Source organism: Manis pentadactyla, chromosome 17 (assembly GCF_030020395.1).
Source record: "Manis pentadactyla isolate mManPen7 chromosome 17, mManPen7.hap1, whole genome shotgun sequence".
NCBI lineage: Eukaryota > Metazoa > Chordata > Mammalia > Pholidota > Manidae > Manis > Manis pentadactyla.
The window spans coordinates 55,558,991-55,583,506 of NC_080035.1; the positions used below are offsets into that span (position 1 = coordinate 55,558,991).

Here is a 24,516-nt window from a genome sequence, read left to right on the forward strand (position 1 = left end):
TTCTAGACCAACCTCCCTAACTCCCCATCCAACTAAACCCTTCCCAATCCATCCCTATCCAATACAGTAAAAACACCCTCTAGAGGGAGGCTGCAAAGCAGCTAATAATCCAACTTAAACTTGGCACACAAACTCTTCTAGATCATTCAGATCAATCTTTGTTACTTCCAAAACAGTAATGGAGAGAGGTGATGGGGTCAGCTGCCCATCATGTGGACAATCCAAGCCCACTGTTTGCCTACGGATCTGAGCAGCCAGATTCATCTGCAAGGTTATTACCAAAATCAGTTTGTAATCCCCAACACACAGTGAGTAGGTGGTGGAGACAGACCGCCACAATGTCCCTGGGCTGTGAGGAAGGAAAGAAAGACAGGATAAGGGGAAACAAGCTTAGAATCACAGTTCTGCTGTATAAATCATTTAACCACAGATATCAGGGTGGACTGGAAGTCAAAGATATGCATCAACTCTCCCCTTTACTTTTGTGATATAAAGACGTAACCCAAACTCGGAGTTTGGCACTAGAAGCTCATACATTGTATATTTTGGAATTAAATGGCCTAAGTACTCTCTCAAAACCTAGTATGGCAATTCCCTGAGGTCCTTAAACAGCCTTTCCAATTCATTAATCTTGTTCACAGGCTCAGAGGGTGGTATGCGGTCTGAAACAAGGTTCATAGGAGCAGCTTATGTACACAGGCATGCACACACAGACACACATACACAAACATGCTAGAAGATGACCAGGGAGAGGATAACAAAACAACTCTTTTTTAATTAAAAAAGCAAAAATAGTTTTGTTTTGTTTTTTAATTCATTTTCCAATAGAAGGAATTCTTAAACGTTGAACTCTCTGGCTTATTTCAAGATCATGTGGCCTTCTCCTGAATTCTCTAATTGCCTGTTTCCAGCCAAGTCCTCATGCCTGGGGTTACGGGACAGACAACGTAAGCAGTCCTAAAACTTTTCCTCAAAGATTTTCTCTTAAAGGTTTTCTTTTTTTAAACAGAGGTGATTAGAAATTATAAAAAGGAAAAAGGCTTTAAAGTCCTGCTGCAACTAGAAGTTGTTTTTAAAATTGAGAGCATTACTGCCTGCTTTCCCTTTGGACAGTGCCCAGCATTTTTCAGATAAACACGCATCTGCAAAAACTGTCAGAGTTTCCACTTGTTTGACAATACTGGTCACAAGAGAGTATGATTTGGACAGCAGCCTGCATCTTTCTGTAACACAATAGCCCATTCTAGAAGGTGGTTGAATTCTAAGGTGAAAAGTGAAACTGGAAATTCAGCATTAACTCTCTTGCATCAAAGTTCCCAGAAAGCATCAAGGCACTCGCGTTTATTTTTTAATTTTTGTTTTTTTGGTATCATTAATCTACAATTACATGAGCAACATTATGGTTACTAGACTCCCCCCATCGTCAAGTGCCCCCCACATACCCCATTACAGTCACTGTCCATCAGTGTAGTAAGATGCTATAGAATCACTACTTGTCTTCTCTGTGTTGTACAGCCCTCCCCGTGTACCCCACTATATTATGTCTGCTAGTAGTAATGCCCCTTTTTTTTTCCCTTATCCCTCCCTTCCCACCCATCCTTCCCAGTCCCTTTCCCTTTGGGAACCATTAGTCCATTCTTGGGTTCTGTGAGTCTGCTGCTGTTTTGTTCCTTCAGTTTTTTTCTTTGTTCTTAAACTCCACATATGAGTGAAATCATTTGATACTTGTCTTTTTCCACCTGGCTTATTTCACTGAGCATAATACCCTCTAGCTCCATCCATGCTGTTGCAAATGGTAGGATTTGTTTTCTTCTTATGGCTGAATAATATTCCATTGTGTATATGTACCACATCTTCTTTAACCATTCATCTACTGATGGACACTTAGGTTGCTTCCATTTCTTGCCTATTGTAAATAGTGCTGCGATAAACATAGGGGTGCATATGTCTTTTTCAAATTGGGCTGCTGCATTCTTAGGGTAAATTCCTAGGAGTGGAATTCCTGTATCAAATGGTATTTCTATTTTGAGTTTTTTGAGGAACCTCCATACTGCTTTCCACAATGGTTGAACTAATTTACATTCCCACCATCAGTGTAGGAGGGTTCCCCTGTGCTTGCATTTGTTAACATGGCAAAGAACTGGTGAAATCCTACTCTAGTTAGTGGGAAAGTGAAATCAAGAGTAAGACAATAATGTCCACTTTTCAGGAGTGGCTAAAACATTCACAATAGTACCTGCCTTCAATGCTTCATCCCACTGGACCCCCAAAAATCAGATGTATAAAAGCAAGATGGGGTGGGGCGGAAGATGGCGGCGTGAGTAGAGCAGCGGAAATCTCCTCCCAAAACAACATATATCTATGAAAATATAACAAAGACAACCCTTCCTAGAATAAAGACCAGAGGACACAGGACAATATCCAGACCACATCCGGACCTGAGAGAACCCAGCGCCTCGCGAAGGGGGTAAGATACAAGCCCCGGCCCCGCGGGAGCCGAGCGCCCCTCCCCCCAGCTCCCGGCGGGAGAAGAGCAGGCAGAGCGGGAGGGAGACGGAGCCCAGGACTGCCGAGCACCCAGCCCCCGCCATCCGGACCAGAGTGCAGGGCGCTCGATACTGGGAAAACAGGGCAGCAAGAACAGTGAGCAGGCACTGGAGGCTGGGCGACAGAGGACATAAGAAAAGCGCGCGACCATTTTTTTTTTTGCTTTTTTGCTGCTTTGTTTTGGCGAGCGCTTTTTGGAAGTCTTAAAGGGACAGGGACCCCAATATTAGGGAAACAGGGCAGAAAGACCGGTGAGCAGAGGCCTGAGGCTGGCACCGGAGAATAAAGAAAAACGAGCGACCACCTTTTTTTTTTTTAATTAAAATTTTTTTTTTTTTTTTTATTAAAAAAATTTTTTTTTCTTGTTTTTTTTTGTGGTCGTTGTTTTGTTTTGGCGGGTGCTTTTTGGAAGTCTTAAAGGGGCAGGGCGGGCCACTTAATCCAGAGGTAGGGAATCCGGGATCTCTGGGCACCCTAACCCCTGGGCTGCAGGGAGCAGGGAGGCCCCTTACGGAGATAAATAGCCTCCCAGCAGCTCCTGCTCCAACGCGACTCCACCATTTTGGAGTAGCTGCCCGAGCCAGGCCACGCCCACAGCAACAGCGGAGATTAACTCCATAGCAGCCGGGCAGGAAGCAGAAACCCTGTCTGCGCGCAGCTGCGCAGCACAAGCCACTAGAGGCCGCTGTTCTCCCAGGAGAGGAGGGCCACAAACCAACAAGAAAGGAAGTCCTTCCAGCCGTCACTCGTCCCAGTTCTGCAGACTATTCCTATCACCATGAAAAGGCAAAGCTACAGGCAGACAAAGATCACAGAGACAACACCAGAGAAGGAGACAGACCTAACCAGTCTTCCTGACAAAGAATTCAAAATAAGAATCATAAACATGCTGACAGAGATGCAGAGAAACACGCAAGAAAAATGGGATGAAGTCCGGAAAGAGATCACAGATGCCAGAAAGGAGATCGCAGAAATGAAACAAACTCTGGAAGGGTTTATAAGCAGAATGGATAGAATGCAAGAGGCCATTGATGGAATTGAAATCAGAGAACAGGAACGCATAGAAGCTGACATAGAGAGAGACAAAAGGATCTCCAGGAATGAAACAATATTAAGAGAACTGTGTGACCAATCTAAAAGGAGCAATATCCGTATTATAGGGGTCCCAGAAGAAGAAGAGAGAGGCAAAGAGATGGAAAGTATCTTAGAAGAAATAATTGCTGAAAACTTCCCCACACTGGGGGAGGAAGTAATCAAACAGACCACGGAAATACACAGAACCCCCAACAGAAAGGATCCAAGAAGGGCAACACCAAGACACATAATAATTAAAATGGCAAAGATCAAGGACAAGGAAAGAGTGTTAAAGGCAGCTAGAGAGAAAAAGGTCACCTATAAAGGGAAACCCATCAGGCTAACGTCAGATTTCTCAACAGAAACCCTACAGGCCAGAAGAGAATGGCATGATATATTTAATACAATGAAACAGAAGGGCCTTGAACCAAGGATACTGTATCCAGCACGACTATCATTCAAATATGACGGTGGGATTAAACAATTCCCAGACAAACAAAAGCTGAGGGAATTTGCTTTCCACAAACCACCTCTACAGAACATCTTACAGGGACTGCTCTAGATGGGAGCACTCCTAGAAAGAGCACAGCACAAAACACCCAACATATGAAGAATCGAGGAGGAGGAACAAGAAGGGAGAGAAGAAAAGAATCTCCAGACAGTGTATATAACAGCTCAATAAGCGAGCTAAGTTAGGCAGTAAGATACTAAAGAGGCTAACCTTGAACCTTTGGTAACCACGAATTTAAAGCCTGCAATGGCAATAAGTACATATCTTTCAATAGTCACCCTAAATGTTAATGGGTTGAATGCACCAATCAAAAGACACAGAGTAACAGAATGGATAAAAAAGCAAGACCCATCTATATGCTGCTTACAAGAAACTCACCTCAAACCCAAAGACATGTACAGACTAAAAGTCAAGGGATGGAAAAACATATTTCAAGCAAACAACAGTGAGAAGAAAGCAGGGGTTGCAGTACTAATATCAGACAAAATAGACTTCAAAACAAAGAAAGTAACAAGAGATAAAGAAGGACACTACATAATGATAAAGGGCTCAGTCAAACAAGAGGATATAACCATTCTAAATATATATGCACCCAACACAGGAGCACCAGCATATGTGAAACAAATACTAACAGAACTAAAGGGGGATATAGACTGCAATGCATTCATTCTAGGAGACTTCAACACACCACTCACCCCAAAGGATAGATCCACTGGGCAGAAAATAAGTAAGGACACGGAAGCACTGAACAACACAGTAGAGCAGATGGACCTAATAGACATCTATAGAACTCTACATCCAAAAGCAGCGGGATATACATTCTTCTCAAGTGCACATGGAACATTCTCCAGAATAGACCACATACTAGGCCACAAAAAGAGCCTCAGAAAATTCCAAAAGATTGAAATCCTACCAACCAACTTTTCAGACCACAAAGGCATAAAACTAGAAATAAACTGTACAAAGAAAGCAAAGAGGCTCACGAACACATGGAGGCTTAACAACACACTCCTAAATAATCAATGGATCAATGACCAAATCAAAATGGAGATCCAGCAATATATGGAAACAAATGACAACAACAACACTAAGCCCCAACTTCTGTGGGACACAGCAAAAGCAGTCTTAAGAGGAAAGTATATAGCAATCCAAGCATATTTAAAAAAGGAAGAGCAATCCCAAATGAATGGTCTAATGTCACAATTATCGAAATTGGAAAAAGAAGAACAGATGAGGCCTAAGGTCAGCAGAAGGAGGGACATAATAAAGATCAGAGAAGAAATAAATAAAATTGAGAAGAATAAAACAATAGCAAAAATCAATGAAACCAAGAGCTGGTTCTTCGAGAAAATAAACAAAATAGATAAGCCTCTAGCCAGACTTATTAAGAAGAAAAGAGAGTCAACACAAATCAACAGTATCAGAAACGAGAAAGGAAAAATCACGACGGACCCCACGGAAATGCAAAGAATTATTGGAGAATACTATGAAAACCTATATGCTAACAAGCTGGGAAACCTAGGAGAAATGGACAACTTCCTAGAAAAATATAACCTTCCAAGATTGACCCAGGAAGAAACAGAAAATCTAAACAGACCAATTACCAGCAACGAAATTGAAGAGGTAATCAAAAAACTACCAAAGAACAAAACCCCCGGGCCAGATGGATTTACCTCGGAATTTTATCAGACATACAGGGAAGACATAATACCCATTCTCCTTAAAGTTTTCCAAAAAATAGAGGAGGAGGGGATACTCCCAAACTCATTCTATGAAGCTAACATCACCCTAATACCAAAACCAGGCAAAGACCCCACCAAAAAAGAAAACTACAGACCAATATCCCTGATGAACGTAGATGCAAAAATACTCAACAAAATATTAGCAAACCGAATTCAAAAATACATCAAAAGGATCATACACCATGACCAAGTGGGATTCATTCCAGGGATGCAAGGATGGTACAACATTCGAAAGTCCATCAACATCATCCACCACATCAACAAAAAGAAAGACAAAAACCACATGATCATCTCCATAGATGCTGAAAAAGCATTTGACAAAGTTCAACATCCATTCATGTTAAAAACTCTCAGCAAAATGGGAATAGAGGGCAAGTACCTCAACATAATAAAGGCCATCTATGATAAACCCACAGCCAACATTATATTGAACAGCGAGAAGCTGAAAGCATTTCCTCTGAGATCGGGAACTAGACAGGGATGCCCACTCTCTCCACTGTTATTTAACATAGTACTGGAGGTCCTAGCCACGGCAATCAGACAAAATAAAGAAATACAAGGAATCCAGATTGGTAAAGAAGAAGTTAAACTGTCACTATTTGCAGATGACATGATACTGTACATAAAAAACCCTAAAGACTCCACCCCAAAACTACTAGAACTGATATCGGAATACAGCAAAGTTGCAGGATACAAAATCAACACACAGAAATCTGTGGCTTTCCTATATACTAACAATGAACCAACAGAAAGAGAAATCAGGAAAACAACTCCATTCACAATTGCATCAAAAAAAATAAAATACCTAGGAATAAACCTAACCAAAGAAGTGAAAGACTTATACTCTGAAAACTACAAGTCACTCTTAAGAGAAATTAAAGGGGACACTAACAGATGGAAACTCATCCCATGCTCGTGGCTAGGAAGAATTAATATCGTTAAAATGGCCATCCTGCCCAAAGCAATATACAGATTTGATGCAATCCCTATGAAACTACCAGCAACATTCTTCAATGAACTGGAACAAATAATTCAAAAATTCATATGGAAACACCAAAGACCCCGAATAGCCAAAGCAATCCTGAGAAAGAAGAATAAAGTAGGGGGGATCTCACTCCCCAATTTCAAGCTCTACTATAAAGCCATAGTAATCAAGACAATTTGGTACTGGCACAAGAACAGAGCCACAGACCAATGGAACAGACTAGAGAATCCAGACATTAACCCAGACATATATGGTCAATTAATATTTGATAAAGGAGCCATGGACATACAATGGCGAAATGACAGTCTCTTCAACAGGTGGTGCTGGCAAAACTGGACAGCTACATGTAGGAGAATGAAACTGGACCATTGTCTAACCCCATATACAAAAGTAAACTCAAAATGGATCAAAGACCTGAATGTAAGCCATGAAACCATTAAACTCTTGGAAGAAAACATAGGCGAAAACCTCTTAGACATAAACATGAGTGACCTCTTCTTGAACATATCTCCCCGGGCAAGGAAAACAACAGCAAAAATGAGTAAGTGGGACTATATTAAGCTGAAAAGCTTCTGTACAGCAAAAGACACCATCAATAGAACAAGAAGGATCCCTACAGTATGGGAGAATATATTTGAAAATGACACATCCGATAAAGGCTTGACGTCCAGAATATATAAGGAGCTCTCACGCCTCAACAAACAAAAAACAAATAACCCAATTAAAAAATGGGCAGAGGAACTGAACAGACAGTTCTCCAAAAAAGAAATACAGATGGCCAACAGACACATGAAAAGATGCTCCACATCGCTAATTATCAGAGAAATGCAAATTAAAACTACAATGAGGTATCACCTCACACCAGTAAGGATGGCTGCCATCCAAAAGACAAACAACAACAAATGTTGGCGAGGCTGTGGAGAAAGGGGAACCCTCCTACACTGCTGGTGGGAATGTAAGTTAGTTCAACCATTGTGGAAAGCAGTATGGAGGTACATCAAAATGCTCAAAACAGACTTACCATTTGACCCAGGAATTCCACTCCTAGGAATTTACCCTAAGAATGCAGCAATCAAGTTTGAGAAAGACAGATGCACCCCTATGTTTATTGCAGCACTATTTACAATAGCCAAGAATTGGAAGCAACCTAAATGTCCATCAATAGATGAATGGATAAAGAAGATGTGGTACATATACACAATGGAATACTACTCAGCTATAAGAAAAGGGCAAATCCAATCATTTGCAGCAACATGGATGGAGCTGGAGGGTATTATGCTCAGTGAAACAAGCCAAGCGGAGAAAGAGAAATACCAAATGATTTCACTTATCTGTGGAATATAAGAACAAAGGAAAAACTGAAGGAACAAAACAGCAGCAGAATCACAGAACTCAAGAATGGACTAACAGGTACCAAAGGGAAAGGGACTGGGGAGGATGGGTGGGTAGGGAGGGATAAGGGGGGGAGAAGTAGGGGGGTATTAAGATTAACATGCATGGGGGGGTAGGAGAAAAGGGAGGGCTGTACAACACAGAGAAGGCAAGTAGTGATTCTACAACATTTAGCTATGCTGATGGACAGTGACTGTAAAGGGGTTTATAGGGGAGACCTGGTATAGGGGAGAGCCTAGTAAACATAATATTCGTCATGTAAGTGTAGATTAGTGATAGCAAAAAAAAAAAAAAAAAAAAAAAGGGCAGTTCCTGTGTGGTAACCTCCAACGAGTTCTACACAAGGGTATAAAGGGCATATAAAACTGTAGGCAAAGGGTCTGTTTGTGTTTATACAGAGGATCAAAGCCTAATTGGGCTACCCCGAAAATGAACTAAGATACGATATGAAAAAGAACTTCCAACATCTGCACCCTCTGGAAGACTCATGCCAGAAGATGATCATCAAAAAACCCCAACAAAGATCCACGCACTGCTACAGCTGTAGATGCACTCATCCCACCAGTTCCTGGACCTGCCATGGGAATGAGGAAGGAGATATCTAAGCTGGCCTGTGCATATAGTAAAACAACAAAATTGGACTGGATCTATACTGTTGGAACTCAACCAAGAATTTGGAGAAGTGCAAATTGTAGCGCTCCAAAGTCTTACAACTACAAACTATTTATTGTTAAAAGAACATATGGCATGTGAACAGTCCCCAGGAATGGGTTGTTTTAATTTGTCTGATTTCTCTCAGACTGTTCAAGTTCATTTGGACAATATCCACCATATCATAGATAAGTTTTCACAAATGCCTAAGGTGCCTAACTGGTTTTCTTGGTTTCACTGCAGATGGCTGGTAATTACAGATATGCTTTGGTTATGTAACTATACTCCTATTATGTTAATGTGTGTGTGCAATTTAAGTAGTAGCTTAAAACCTATACATGCTGAAGTTACTCTACAAGAAGATATATCAAAGAAATAATCAATCTTCCCAAGTTTTCTTCCGCCTGCTACTTCTATAGCTTTTCTTCTTCCTTCCTAATTACAACCCTTAAATAGAATTCGTGCCTCATATCAAATTTACCGAGTATCATAATTCTTCCAAGTGGTAAAGATACCTCAAGACAAATGCTGGGCATAGAAGCCACAGGGCATAAATATGCAAAGAAGTAAAAAGCTAACTTTTTCAAACAATAAGGCTTCTCTCTCACTTACCAACTTCACATTTCCCTGTATGGCCCCGGAAGATGACTGGTTAGCCAGAGACGGGTAAGATTCCTCAAGGGAGGAACAACCTAAGACAGGCACAGTCGCAGGGGGGCCATCAGGTGAGAAATTGGGGATCAACAGAGGTGAGGCTTAGAACCTCACCCCCCCGTTCTGAGAGAAATCTTCTGCATACGTGGATGTTTTATTGCCCTGGTCTAGCTGGGATTAACACATAGTCTACAGGCACACACCTGATCATCTACATGTGCTCTCTTACAACACTAAACTATGTTTTCTACCTTTATCTTGTATCTACCTACCACTTCAGCATTTTATTAAAAATAATAATAATAAAGAGAGAAATGTGGTATCCACATATAAATCAAGTATAAAAACCAAATGAGTATTCATATTTGAACTGACTGTTTATAGTTCATAATGCATGAGCAAAACCGAAAGTTTCTGTGATGACTGCCCTTGTACTGTTCACTATGTAACTTATTCATTATGTAAGAATTTGTTCTACATGTAAAAACTTGTTTGTTATGCCTCAGAAGATTGGAGACTGACAAAAATTAGGCTTGGGGTGGAATAATGATTGTGCATTGAGCATTGACTCCCCTATACAGAATTTTATTGTCGTTAACAACCATTTGATCAATAAATATGAGAGATGCCCTCACAAAAAAAAAAAAAAAAAGGACAGACTTCCAATGGTAAAATAAATTAGTAACCGGGATGTAAGGTATAGCATAAGGAATATAGTCAAGATATTGTAACAGCCTGGTAGGGTGATAGCTGGAACCTAGAATTATGTATATAAATGTTCTACCACTGTGTTGTACACTTGAAACTCATGTAATGTAATACTGTGTGTCAACTACCCTTCAATAAAAAATAATTATTAAAAAAAAATAAATAAATAAATAAAAATAAAAGCAAGATGATCTGGTGTGACTTAAGGCTGTGGGGAGAGAACATGCATAGATGGAGCTCCTATCTATCAACTTGAAGGTATGAACAGGCACAAGTGCTTTTAATAGCACTGGATTTAATAATCCTCTGGATTTTCTCCGGCCCTGCTATATCCCTCTTAAGATGTAGCACTCAGACTGAACATAGACTCAAGAATACCATTAGACCATGAATTTGAATGAGAAAGCAACATCTTACTGGTCTTCTTTACAAGTCCCCAGGGTTTGAGGCCCAGTGATGCGATCTGCAGACATTGTCAGTTCAGGAGCCAGTCTTTCCAAGCAAGGAATTCTTAGCTCAAGAGGATCCTAAGCTCATCTTCCTGGGAAGCTGGTAGAGGAGCTGGGTTGGCTTGCAGGTAGCCAGACATACCAGAGAAGGCCCCCACTAAAAATCTCATACCCTCCTCAATTAAACATTTGAAATTTGCTCTAGATATACCCTATACACAGAAAACTGTCGAATTCTTGGGAAAGAAAGAAAAATGAGGTAAAAACATTCTCCTCCTATAATAAAAACAAAAACCAAAACTCACACACATACAAACCCCATTAATTCTGCCATTTGGAAATGAATGACAAACTGCTCCAAAAGCTTCCAGTCTACCCTTAGTGAGCAAACTCCCCTCTAAAATGCAAATAACCCTTGGCAGATATCACTGTTAGCTATTTATACCATGGTGTGAATGTTTTAATCAGTTAAGAGCTGCACATCCAGCTGAGCTCATTCACACGCAGACACTGTTGGTGAAGAGGGAGTAGGGGTGGGCAGGTGGTTACCCAGAAGATGAGGCACTGGCACAGGGTTCCAAAGGCCAAGGCACAGCCGGAAGAGAAAGGACAGCGTTTCACCTACATATAACCTTGTCCTTGGCAGTGTCAGCAATGACCTCCCTGTAAGAAAAGGCTTTCAGCCAGAGTTATCAAAGACAGAGACTAAACAACGATTCCGGGGTTCTCTTCTTCACTCCCATCTCACTGCTACAGAATTCATTTTGTCAGTATTACTGTGATAATTATATAAATGTGCTGCCTCACATTTACTGGCTCTTTTGAAACCAATTTGATCTCTATTAGGAAATCATATAACTTTGGTTTAAAAGGTTTTATTCTAAGTAAGAGGCTTTAGGTAGCTCCCCCAAACTCTTTCTTTTGGGGAAAAGCTGGAAGTACTACATTCAATGTATATACATGGCTACTGGTTCCTGTTGATAACAATATGATTATCTTCTTTTCATCATGGATAGCAATAATAAAACCCCTCATCCTGTACAAGCCCTTTGTGGGTTTGGGGTTTGTTTTTGGGTTTTTTTTAGTTTCTCCTGTGTGTTCGGAAGACAGTGGAAGCAGGGTATCTTTTCCACAGAAAAGTCAGAAGGCACAGCATGGGCCTTCCTGGACATCAGGTAAGCCTTGGACTAACTTTAATTAGCTCAAACAGTCTGAACAAGACGATGACTAGCCTATGGCTCACAACAAAGAACCTACGGACATCAGAGCAGGAAAGGGGCCTCAGGGAGCCTCAAACATCTGCCTTGACTCGGGAGCAGGTTCACCATAAGTTAATGAGGCTCAAGCTTCAGGACCCTCCTTGGCAGGAGCCCCTTCGGGATCCTACACCTAACTCGGTATTTGAAATTTCCTATTCATTTTCTCAAAGAGGGACTTTAAACTCTAAGAACCCTACAAAAGCCATATCTGTCTCTGACCTGAAGGTTCCTCAGGCATTGGAATTTAGCAAGACCAAAAATGAACTCATCCTCTCACTCCCTCCTCTGCTTCCACGCCAGCCACACTTAAACCTGCCCCTCCCCTTCTGGGGCCTGCATTTGATTAATGGCATCTCCACCTCCAAAGTCAGAAGACTGGGCGTTGTTATTCCTGCTCCCTCAGGCAGTTCCAGCCTGCAACAGTCAGCAAATTCTAGTTGCATGTAAGTTCCCTCCAGTCGACCCTTTCCCTCCATGCCCTCAATCGGAGTTAGTTCAGGCCTCTGAGCGTTCACCCCTTGCTGCCCCGTCTCTGGTCTTTTCCTTTCTGATTCTGACCCCAGTCTGACATGAGAAGGATGTCACCCCACAGTGGCCTGAGGGCTTCCAGACTGAACATGGGTTGCTCAGCACATGAGGCAGCTCTTCACAAATTGGCCAACTCATCACACACCAGCTCCGAACTTCACACCCTCCCACGTACACCTCTGAGCACACTGATCCCTTCAGCCTCAGGTCCTCCCAAGCCACATAACACCCTAAGCCCTTCAGGGCTGTGTTTATCCTTCAAAATAGCTCAAATGGCACCTTCTCTTCAGTCCTTACTAATTGTCCCTGGTCAGCTGGTTCACACCACCCACTGATTTCAGATGGAATTGAGCAACTTTTTTCCAACTAATGTTTACTGTTGTCTCCCAAGCTAGACTGAGCTTTCTGTTGATTGTCTCGTCTTTGTCTCACTCTTCCACTGTTGTAGGGTTCCCTCATTTCTGAGTACTTTTCCACACTCCATCTTGACTTGACCTTAATAGACGGGTTAGCTATGCTGAAAGGCTGGACTCTACGGTACAATGGTTAAGAGCACAAGGCTCTGGAACTAAATAACTGATTTGAATCCAGCTGTGCTACTCACTATGTGACTTTAGACAATACCTACCTTTCTCTTTGTTCCTTTGTTTCCCCTTCTCGGAAATAAAGGTAACAAGAATATCTACCTCACCAGGTCATCCCGAGGAGTAAATGAGCAAATAGACATAAAGGGGTTACAAGAGTGCAAGGTAACTAGTGAACACTCGCTAAATGTCAGTTATTCTGATGGAGGAGGGGAGGGAAGGAGAGGAAGAAGAAGATGGCTTTATTCAAGGTCAACTGTTTCCCCACTCCGCTACGTAAGTCCCTTCTCAGGGGCAGAAGGGATACTTATCTTGAGAGTCTGTTGTGCAGAGGATACTGTGCACATATTTTGTTAAATGTTTCTATGAATATTAAATGAGGTTGTAGTACACTAGAAATCAAGAGACATGAACAAACACATGGAAGCAAAGTTGTTCAAGTTCTGTGTATTTAGGTGGCTATGATCCTGCTTCTAAATGCCAACCAGGCTATCCTCCACCTACCTGACCACTCAACTCTTTTTGACAGCTTTCCATCTCCTTTTCCTAGGTCCATCAGAGGGCCTTGGCTCTCTGTAATCTGAGCACTCTCACCAGGAGACCTCATCCATTCCTATGCCTTCCAACCTTGCTGGGATCCACAATTCTACCTACAGTCCCAAAAGTCATAGCCATTGATTTACAGATGTCTCCATTTTGATGTGCCAAACCTCTAACTCAGGAAGTCTCAAACTGAAAGCCTCCTTTCCACCCCAAGTCCCCCAAACTCATTCCTTCAAAATGGTTCCCCAGCTTTTGAACACTCTTGACTCCTTCCTCTGACTCCCTCCTCTCTCTCATTTAACTACCTCTTAACTCTGGACACTTCTCTCCATCCACATGACCATCTACCTTAATCAGGCCACCATCACCTGTCACTCTGCTGCAAGGAGCTCCTCATGGGTGTTCCTGTCTTTAGAACCCCTTCTCCAATCCACAGTTCACTCTGCAGTCTGAGATCTTTTTAACACATCAGACCACATCTTTTCTTGTCTAAAACCTTCAGTAAATGGTTCTGCTCCAGTATTGGAATAAAGAACCAAAAGATACACCATGCTCTGGTCCCTACTTACCTCTCTAGCTTCACTGGTCACCAATTAACCCCCGCCATTGTCCTCAAACTCACAAGGCTCCCAAGCCCAGCCTTGAGGAATTGCTAGCAGCTTCAAGGAGGTCTCACCTCTCCCTCCTTGGGACTTTGCTTCCTCTGCAGAAATGTGCCTCTCCTACACCTTCACCTAGTTGGTTCTTCTCCTCCCTCAAGATTCACGATAGACTTCGCCCCCTCCAGGAGCCTTCCTTGACTCTGTCCCAAAGGCAAGCTAGGAATGCCGCTCAGGTAACTGTGCATACCCCCATCACAACCTGCATCCAACCCACCTGGGAGGTCTACTGGCCCTCTGAGAGCCCAGACTGTAGCTATTAACCATTGCATTACCAGGCATCCAATGGACATTTGAAAATTAAAGAAAAGACAGGGGTTATAACATTTTAAGAAATATATATTTGATTTCTGCCCCAACTCCTGATAGAGCTTCTAAAACCTTGGAATTCCCTGAGAGACAGGGATAAGAGGAACACCTTTTGTTATTCATAATAAGGCCCTTTCAACAGGAACTGAGTCTATGCTAATGAGGTGACCCTTCGAGGAAGCAGTCTGGTTGCCAGAGGAACCAACCATGTGATTACAGGGTTGATCGTCCTGCTCTACCCCCAGACCTGGGAATGGTGGGGGTCGGCGGGCAGCCTTAGGAGACTGAGTTCACTAACCAATGGCTGATGAATTAATCAATCATGCCTAAATACAGGAACCTCTGTAAAAGCCCTAAATGTAGCTGTTCAGATAGCCTCCCGGTTGGGGAACACGCGGAGGTGATGGGAGTGCAACAAGGCCAGAGAGAGCACGGAAGCTCCACACCCCTGCTCCATACCTTGCCTTCTGCACCCCTTCTGTTTGGCTGTTCTGGAGTTGTATCCCCTAAAAGAAACCAGTTATCATAAATAAAGTGCTCTCCTGAGTTCTGTGAGCTGTTCTAGTAAATTACTGAAACGAAGGAGGGGATCGTGCAACCCTGGATTTACAGCAGCTTGGTCAGAAACACAGGTGACAACCTGGAGCTTGAGACTGGCTTCTGAAGTAGAGGCAGTTTTATGGGACTGAACCCCCAACTTGTAGGGTCGGTGCTAACTTGGGGTAGTGCCCAAATTGCTTCATCAAATGAGGGAAAAACCCACTCATTTGGTGTAAGAAGCACTGTGAGTAGAAGAAATAGTTACTTCTAGTAAAAGGGAAAAAAACAAGGAAAAAGTTTCAGAATTTTCTTCTGATTGCTCTTCAGCAATAAAGAAAGCAGAGGAAAACAAGAATAACTTGTTAGACCATTTCTTTGCTGATGCTGTTAGCTATTGCACAAAGCCTAGACAACATACGGGGAATAGCAAATAACTTACAGGGAAAAGCAGAAGGGTAAAACTATTTAGCATGTCAGAATGCCAGCAAGCCCACATCTTAGAATTCTATAAGCAGCCTTATCACAGGGACTCAGAACAGGCAGACCCCACTCCAGAGCAAAAGAGAAATCCCCTCAACTACCTCCATGTCATCCCTCTGCTTAGTTTCACAAGTCACATCTATTTCAGTTTTCTAGGATATAGATTTTTTCCTTGACAGAGAAACAAATGCTTATTGAAATGCATTCTAAGATAAAGCCTTTGATTGTTCACTGTTGTTTGAAAAAAATGAAATACCCCTTTATCCAATATTCTGACTGAGGTAACAACAAAAAATACACTTACACATACACAAATACACAGTCACACAAGCATTCACAAAGAGACATACACATATCCAAATCTTCACATACACATAAAATTTAGGTAAGGAAGGAAATTATCTTTATTAATATAGAATTCATATAATATATAAAAGAAAAATAGAATTTACTCTCCATCTATTAAGATACAGAAACAAATACACTTGGTTTAGAAACTTTACTAGTATTTCTGCTTATATTTTGCCAGGGCTCCTTTTGTTAGCAAAGTCCAGATACACAAAAAAATGTAGATTCAATTCAAGGTTCCTTGAGGATGCAGCTGGAATTTTTCTTTCATCAAAATGCACCACAGAGTCTTTACAAAGACAAGCTTGATCTACTTTATGAACAGGCTATTTCACAAGGAAACAAATTTACAAATACAATTGCCTCTTGAACAGCATGGCTTTGAACTGCACTGGTCCACTTACATACATATTTTTTTCAGTAAATATATTGGAAAATTTTTTGGAGATTTGTGACAATTTGAAAAAGCATTTTCTTTTCTCTAGCTCACTTTATTATAAGAATACAGCATATAAATACATATATAACATACAAAATATGAGTCAATTGACTGTTATCAGTAAGGCTTCCAGTCACCAACAGACCACTGGTAGTTGTTTTCAGGGAGTCAAAAGTTATGCATGAATTTTCAACTGCACAAGGGGTCGATACCCATAACCTCTGGGTTGTTCAAGGGTCAACTGTGTACGTTATACTTAAGTCTTAATCCTTAGCTCCTGAATCTTACTAATATATGCTTTATGAATGAAATGAAACTGCTTAATTCGATGACATACTAATATATGCTTTATGAATGAAATGAAACTACCTAATTCAATGACTTATGTAGTGTAGCCTGTTTATTCCACCTTAAAAATGTAGAATTTATATTTCTTTCCCCAGATTTCTTGTTTCCATTTTTGCTAAATTGCAATTGAGCTGACAGCTGGATAAGAATTTGCTTCTACAAAACTGAAGGAACAAAATGGCAGCAGACTCAGAGACTCCAAGAATGAACTAGTGGTTACCAAGGGGGAGGGGAGTGGGAGGGGCGGTGGGGAGAGAGGGAGAAGGGGACTGAGGGGTATTATGTTTAGTACACATGGTATGGGGGATCACGGGCAGAACAGTGTAGCACAGAGAAGACACATAGTGGATATGTTACATCTTACTACACTGATAGACAGTGACTGCATTGGGGTATGGGGGGGGACTTGATAATATGGGTAAATGTAGTAACCACATTGTTTTTTCATGTGAAACCTTCATAAGAGTGTATATCAATCATACCTTAATAAAAAAAAATTTTTTTTTAAAGAATTTGCTTCTATAATAAACATAGAATGGTACCCCAAAAAACCTAGTATACAAAAGAACATAAAATACAATGGAGGCAGTATCACAAATCGATGGGTAAGGAATTAAATGGGACTGGGAAAAATGAGTGCTGGGGGTAAGGAGGGAATCAAGTTAGGGCCTCAACTAAACTATATATCCAAATAAATGCTAGAATGACTAAAGCAGGGGTTGGCAAACTGTAAAAGGCCAGCTAATAAATATTTCAAGCCAGTTAGTAAATATTACAGGTCTCTGTCACAACTGCTCAACTGTGAAAGCAATCACAGAAAACATAAACAAGTATGGCTATGTATCAATAAAACTTTATTTACAAAAACTGATTCCAGGACTGTTGGACAAAAAAGCCAAATACTTAACAAACAAATAAAGAAATAGACAAGCAAGGAAATAAATTCCAAAATAAAATGCTGGTGAATGTCTTATCTGAGACAAGCAAGATAAGCATAAAAGCAATGGAAGAAATCACAGAGGGAAAGATGGTTATGCTTATCACATATATGTAAACTTCTGTTAGCAAAACAAATACTATAAAGAAAATTAATAAATTAGAAGGCAAATGACAAAATGGAGATACATTTTAAATGAATATGACAAAGGTTTTGGAGTTTCAAAGTTGTACCTTTTGTCTCTTAAACTGGCAAAAATGATCTTCACAATCATATGTAAAACAAGACTAATATTCACTGCTGGTGGGAATGTGGGATCAATCATCAAACAATAAAGTAATATGCTTTAAAGGGCCTTTAAAAAAATGCCTTAATAAGTTCATGTTTATGAATCAAGCCTATGAAAATAATTATAGATCCATAGAAAGATTTTTAGATAAATATGTCCTCTGTAATCTTAATTTACCACAACCTAAATGCCTAACAACATAAAAAGCATTTGAATAAATTCTAGTATATACAGTACAATGGAATACTATACACATATTAAACACTGTTTTAAAACATTATTAGCATAAGAAAATGATCAGTGAAAAAGGCATCAGGAATTATGTATGGCATATACCATTTTTTATATTTGTATTTGTATAAGTGAGAGGTATTAGACAACATACACTACATGTTAAGCAGTAATTATTTTGGGCTGTGGAGTTATGGGTGATTTTTGTTTTCCCCTTCGTCCTTCTCTGTAGTCTCTAAATCTTCTATAAGAATTACATATTCTAAATATGAAAGATAATCAATTTTTAACTTTTAAAAAGCACAAAAGTCATTGCTTCATACTAAATCTGTAGGAGAAACATAAATCAGCTACTTTGAATATCTAAAAAGTAAGACTTGAGCAAAGCAATAGGAACATAACTCATCTGTTTCTACTCAGTATTTCTGGTGCTCTTTCCTGTAATATCTATGAAATAACTACCAACTATTAAAAAAGGGTGAAGACCTCCCAGAACAAACACATTCCAGCCCCCACAATGGAACATTTCAGAATTCTCGGGGGATATTTAGGAATGCTAGTGGTCATGCTTCCAGGAGTTGAGGTAAAATTAGTGCTAATTTGACCCCAGTATGACTATGTTACTTCCCTAAATATACAGTAATCTAAGTGGATGTCATTCTTTTCAGCAGATAATTCCATCAACAGCTTAATAAAGGCAATAATGCAAGCAAACTGAAGCCACAAGAGGAGAAAAAAATCTTGTCTTTATTTTTTTAATCTCTAAATAATCTTTATAGAGGGCATATCTGGCTATACAAATGAAATCCTTTAAAAAGCAAATATACCTTGACCCAGATATTCCAGGTCTAGAAATCTGTGCGAACAAACAATTCGACAAGTGTTTGAAGTACAAATGCAAAGATATTTATCACAAGCATTTTATGAATGGAAAAAAATGGAATAGTGGGTGTAGGTTAAATAAAATGTCTCATCCTGCAATGTGAATGCTTGTGTCTCCTCAAAATTCATTTGTTGAAGCCTAATTCCCAATGTGATAGTATCTGGAGGTGAGGCCTTTGGGAGGTTAGTAGGCCATGAGGGTGGAGACCTCACGAAGATGGATTAGTGCTCTTATAAAAGAGACCCCACAGCCCTCCCTCGCCCCCTCCTCCATGTGAGAACACAGTGAGAAGATGGATGTGTAGGAACCAGGAAGCAGACGCCTTGATCTTGGCCTTCCCAGCTTCTGGAACTGTGAGGAATCAATGTTTGCTGTTTATAAGGCACCCAGTCTATGGTATGTTGTCAAAGTAGTCCAAAGTGAACTAAGAACAGTCACAAATGAAATGATGCCATTAAGAATGAGATATAAATGTATACTTACTTATGTGGAAAGAGGTTTCTGATATATGTGGAGTTTATTTAAAGCAAGTTACAAAACTATATAACAAAATAACACACTTCCTATACTTGTGTATTAGTCAGCTGGGGCTGCCATATCAAAATACCATAGAATGGGTGGCTTAACCCCAGAAATTAATTTTCTTGTAGTTCTGGGGGTTGAAGTGCAAGGTTGGGGTGCCAGCATGGTCAGTTCCTCGTGACCACTCTCATCCTGGCTTGCAGACAGCTGCCTGTTGCTATGGGCTCACACAGGTGGGGGGTTAGAGAGAAAGAGAGATGTCTCTTACAAGGCCACAGTCCTATTGGATTAAAGCCCCACTTTGAAAATAAGGGCTTCAAGATGTGAGTTTGGAGGTGCAGGGAGTCACAATTTAGTCCATAGCAACTAATTACATACATTTTATGAACAATGCTATACATGAATGAAATTCTGGAAGGTTTTGCCTCAAAATGTTTAAATCAATGGTTACCTCTGTGTAGCACACATAGCATACTTAGTTTCTGTAATAAAGTTAATCACCTACTTATAAAATAATAAATATTAATAAGATGGTAAGTTTTAACAAAGCACTGGGGAAAGGTACAGTACTCTCTTATGCTAGCTGCACTCATAAAAAGCAGCATCAGGAGAACAGTGCATGCTCAGGATGCAGGAAATGGATCTAGGAATCAGAGCAGACTGTTCCTTGAAAACATCAGCTCAATTTAGTGCTGTGATCAAAACAGGCAACAAAACCCACTGGGCATGGAAAACACAGCCTACCCAAAGCCATGGTCCCATGACTGGACCTAGAACCAAAGGAGTGTTCCAGAAGGCAGCCAAACAGGTTCCTGCTTTCTTATACCTCAAGGTAGCTACAACAGCACAGGAAAAAGGAGAAACCACCTCAAATAATCAAGATCCAGTTTTTACTTTCCCCACCACCTCAAGCTGACAGGTATTATATGATTTTTCACTTACATTAGTCAGTCATACCATTTATCTCCCCTTCCTCCCTACCAGCCAGTTCCACTCATTCCCCACCTTCAAACAAGCACCCACAAGCAGGACTAGAGGCTCTTATGAGCTAGAGAGCATATCACCTACAAACATGTTCTCTTTGCACAGTGCACATATGATAAACCAAAGGATTTTCATAACCAATAGGTGCTTTAAATTAACAAGGACAGTTTTGCCTGCAGGGACTAAAGTGGTCTAATAAAATTCTATATGGTAACAAAGGCTGAAAATGTGTTGAAGACATAGCAAGACTTAAAATTAGGAGAATAATGAAAAACTTCAAAGCTTTATGGAAGTTAAGAAAGATTATAAATATTAATATTCAGTAAGAAAAATTATCACTATATTACCCCAGACATGTCACAAATGGAATTGGAGATAAGGAAGTTTGTTTTGCCCCCTTGGGACCTGCAGCAGTTTGCCTTCATCACTGCTCTCCATGAAGCTGTTGACAGGGTTCCAGCTGCTGTCAGAGTTACAACTGTGTGGCTTCTTCCACCTCAGTGATTCTCAGCAAAAAGAGAACAAGATCCAGAATAATCCCACAATTCCTTAATTCCCCCAGAGACATGGTAAGAGACGAGGGGAAAATTATATTACCAGCTATGAGTAAAACAACTCAAGTCCTGGTCAATAAGGTTATGCCCATACCACAAACCTTCACAAATAAGGAGAAATGGGATTTACAAGTGTTTTGTCTCAGCTCAAGCCGCACTTCCTCATGGAAGGTGCCTGAGCTGAGCTGTGCCTTCACGACCACTGACAGTGCCCTCTGCATCCTCTGGGTCAGCCTTACCCTGACAGGGATGTGAGCTTCCTCATTCATTCTGTATGACCACATAAGACATGCCTGTAACTAAAGTGTCTCTAGGAGAACAAGCTTCAGAAGTTGTTTCTGTAATGAGCTGAATTAATACATTCAGTTAATTAGAAAAGGGAGACTTCAGAAAAAATTTATACTCAGGAATTAACCTAGTCCAACCCAGGCTTGCCCCTCCATAGTGGTAGAATTACTAGTCAAAATCTAAGCGTAGCACACTGGCAATCAGTCAGCCCACAATTACCAGAAAGGCCCATTTCCCATACACTACAGACCATGGGGCTGATTCATGCCATTTAGATATAAAAAAGAAACTTCCTGTACAAGACTGCACTTCTGCACCTTATAAAGCTAAAGTCTGCACTCAAGACACCTGGTTTTTACTCCAGAGTCAAACTTAATGATCATAAAAAGGCTTTTTCTTCAGTATATGGTTCTCTATTAGTTTATTAATTTTTACTCTGCCAGAAGGATTTAAAGTGATTAACATGAATACATGCAAAATAAAATTATTTCAATAAGCAGCTGAGAAAAAGCATAAAGTGATAAAATAGCAATCCAGGAAACTACACAGCACAATTTAAGGACAATATAAAAAAATTATTTTCAAAGAGCCTATGTATCTGTTACAATTGGGTTATATGTTTGGAACTAAGCTTTCTTTTAACAGTCAACTGAAAGGGTGGGTGAGATCAGCTACATAAATCATAATGTATATAAAATACAAACAAAGTAGTTCTTCAGGAAAAGCACAGCCATTCAGAGAAAAGAAATTCCTTCCAGGGCTCCTCATAAAGGGACACTAAAAATTAGAAATAATTATGATAATAGCTAACAATTAGCACTAGCTTATGTGTAAAACACTGTCCTAAGAACTTCAGACACATTCATTCATTTAATAACCATATGAGGTAAGCACTGTTATTATCTGCATTTATAAGGAAACTGAGGAACAGAGCAGCTAGGTAAATTGCCCAGAGTCACACAGCTAACAAGCTATGGATTTGGGATTTGACCCTTAAAGGCTGGATCCAGAGTAGGCCCTCTTAATTACCACACTGCAGTGTGTCTCACAGTTCCAAAAGCAAATTAGCAATGCCCTCACCAACACCTTCGTAGGAGACATCACTTTCATAAGGATGTTCCTTATGATGCCCTTCAGTGTCAGCCAAAAGAAAAACGCAAAGCTTAATTCAGAAGCAGCAATTCCATCAAGCCTTAGAAGGCAGCAGTCCATGCATGTGGGGTTATGACAGATGGGCAGATATTGGGGATATTCAGAGTCCCTAGAGGAATGACTGACGTCAAGCCCTTCGGGTATCCTTCAGGAACATAACTTTTCCTCCACAAGTTTTGGTATGCATTGAGTGGCCTGTTGGGGGTTACACTCTGAGGAGCAGGTGAAGTGCTGACAGTTAAGAAAGAGTCGCAGGCTGGAGGAAGGAAGACACCCTCCCAGCAACAGCTGAGGACCCGGATGAGGATCCCCATCTGCCTGCAGAGAAGGTCACCCTCCCTTTGCATGGAGGGCGCTCAACAGAGTGCCAACAGGAAGGGCTCCCTTAAGAAAGGGTTTGGCTGGCTCAGACCAAAGAATGCAAAGGTCCTCAAATGCCTATGCCATGGAACAAGTCTCAACAGAGCCAGTTTGGGTAATATCCAAAGACAGTACTATCAGTTGTCAAGCACGACCACGGCAAACCCATGGAACGTTTAGTGTTGGACCACATAACTTCTTGGTGTAGCTCCAGGACAAAAGGGTTGGAAAGTATAACTCTAGAAAGCTGAATAGTCAACAGGGTAGGGGAGATTATCAAGGATCAGCCAGTTGCTGTTTGGGGGAAACTACCAAATATGCTTAAAAAAGACTTTGGTTAAAACCAGTCTCTCAACAGCTTCTTCAAATCCAAGTTCAAAACCATAAAACCATTCACCAGAATTCACTCATTAATTGAGAACTTACTATGAATCAGGCATTGTTGGGGCAGAGTGGTGAATAGAACTGACAAAAATCCCTGCCATCATAAATCTTAGACCTGTTTTAAGTGCTGTAAGTAACACTTGCTCCTAATTACTATTATTATCCTTATGCTTTTATTCTTGCCTAACTGTCCATTAGGGGAGGGCAATATTATGAAGTAGCAGAGAGGGTGTGCTGGGAATGCACCAAGGCTACCCCAGTGGCCAAGAAACCTCACTGAGAAAGGGAAATCTGAGCAAAGTCCTGCAGGAGGCCAGGAAGAAACAGGGCAAGCGTGGGTGGAGAAGTCCCAGGGGAGTACACTGAGGCAGCTTGAGAGGCCCGAGGAAAGTGAGGGATGAAGAGAGGGGGAAAAGTGAATGGACAGCAAGGAGGAAGTAGGGGCCAGTGGGCCTGCTGGGCCACACCTGTAAGGTGTCTGGATCTGACTCTGAGCAAAGGAGTGAAAGTCTGACTTTCTGTTTTCAAAGAACCACTGATTGCAATGTAGAGAAGAGGCCACAAGGTCAAGGGCAGAAGCAGGGTGATCAGTCTGGAGTGAGAGGGCAAATCTTTCCACCCACAGCACCTCGGCCACATGCACACACATTGGTCATGTCACCTTTCTCAGTCTGCTGGTGCAGACAAGGGTGGCGGGAGGAGAGCATCTGACCCAGCGCCCAGGAGCAGTGTTTCAAAATCCAGTCCCAGAGTGCCAACAAAGCCCTTGGCACATTATTACTCCCTCATGCAATCAGATAGAAAAACAAGCAGAGTCTCTCAAAGATGGGTTAACCAGAGACAAGTCAGCGTGGCCTGAAGGGGCAGAAGCCAGTGGCATGAGAGGTGTTGCCCACACTGGCCGAGTAATCCTAGAACGTCAAGGTTATGGATGACGCTAATGGGACACACACCATAATGAGCTGATACGTCTCATCTCCATACCAGTTATTCTCAAAAGCATATTCCAAAATACACTACAGTTTAAAATATTTAATAGTTAAATCAGCACCACTTAAATTCCATACCCACACGTAACACCGCCTTCCAAAATGCATCTGATGCGCAAGTGATGCTCTCCTGTTCTTTCTCCCAAGTATTTGAGAGCTTACACAAACACCTCCACAAACTGCATTCTTTCCT

At 41.0% G+C, this 24,516-nt stretch overlaps 1 protein-coding gene across 10 annotated transcripts in view; it reads right to left on the reverse strand.

The window, feature by feature from the left end:
* DOCK9 (dedicator of cytokinesis 9) overlaps positions 1 to 24,516 on the reverse strand; it is a 286,115-nt gene that overhangs the window by 199,301 nt on the left and 62,298 nt on the right. The window lies entirely within an intron of this gene.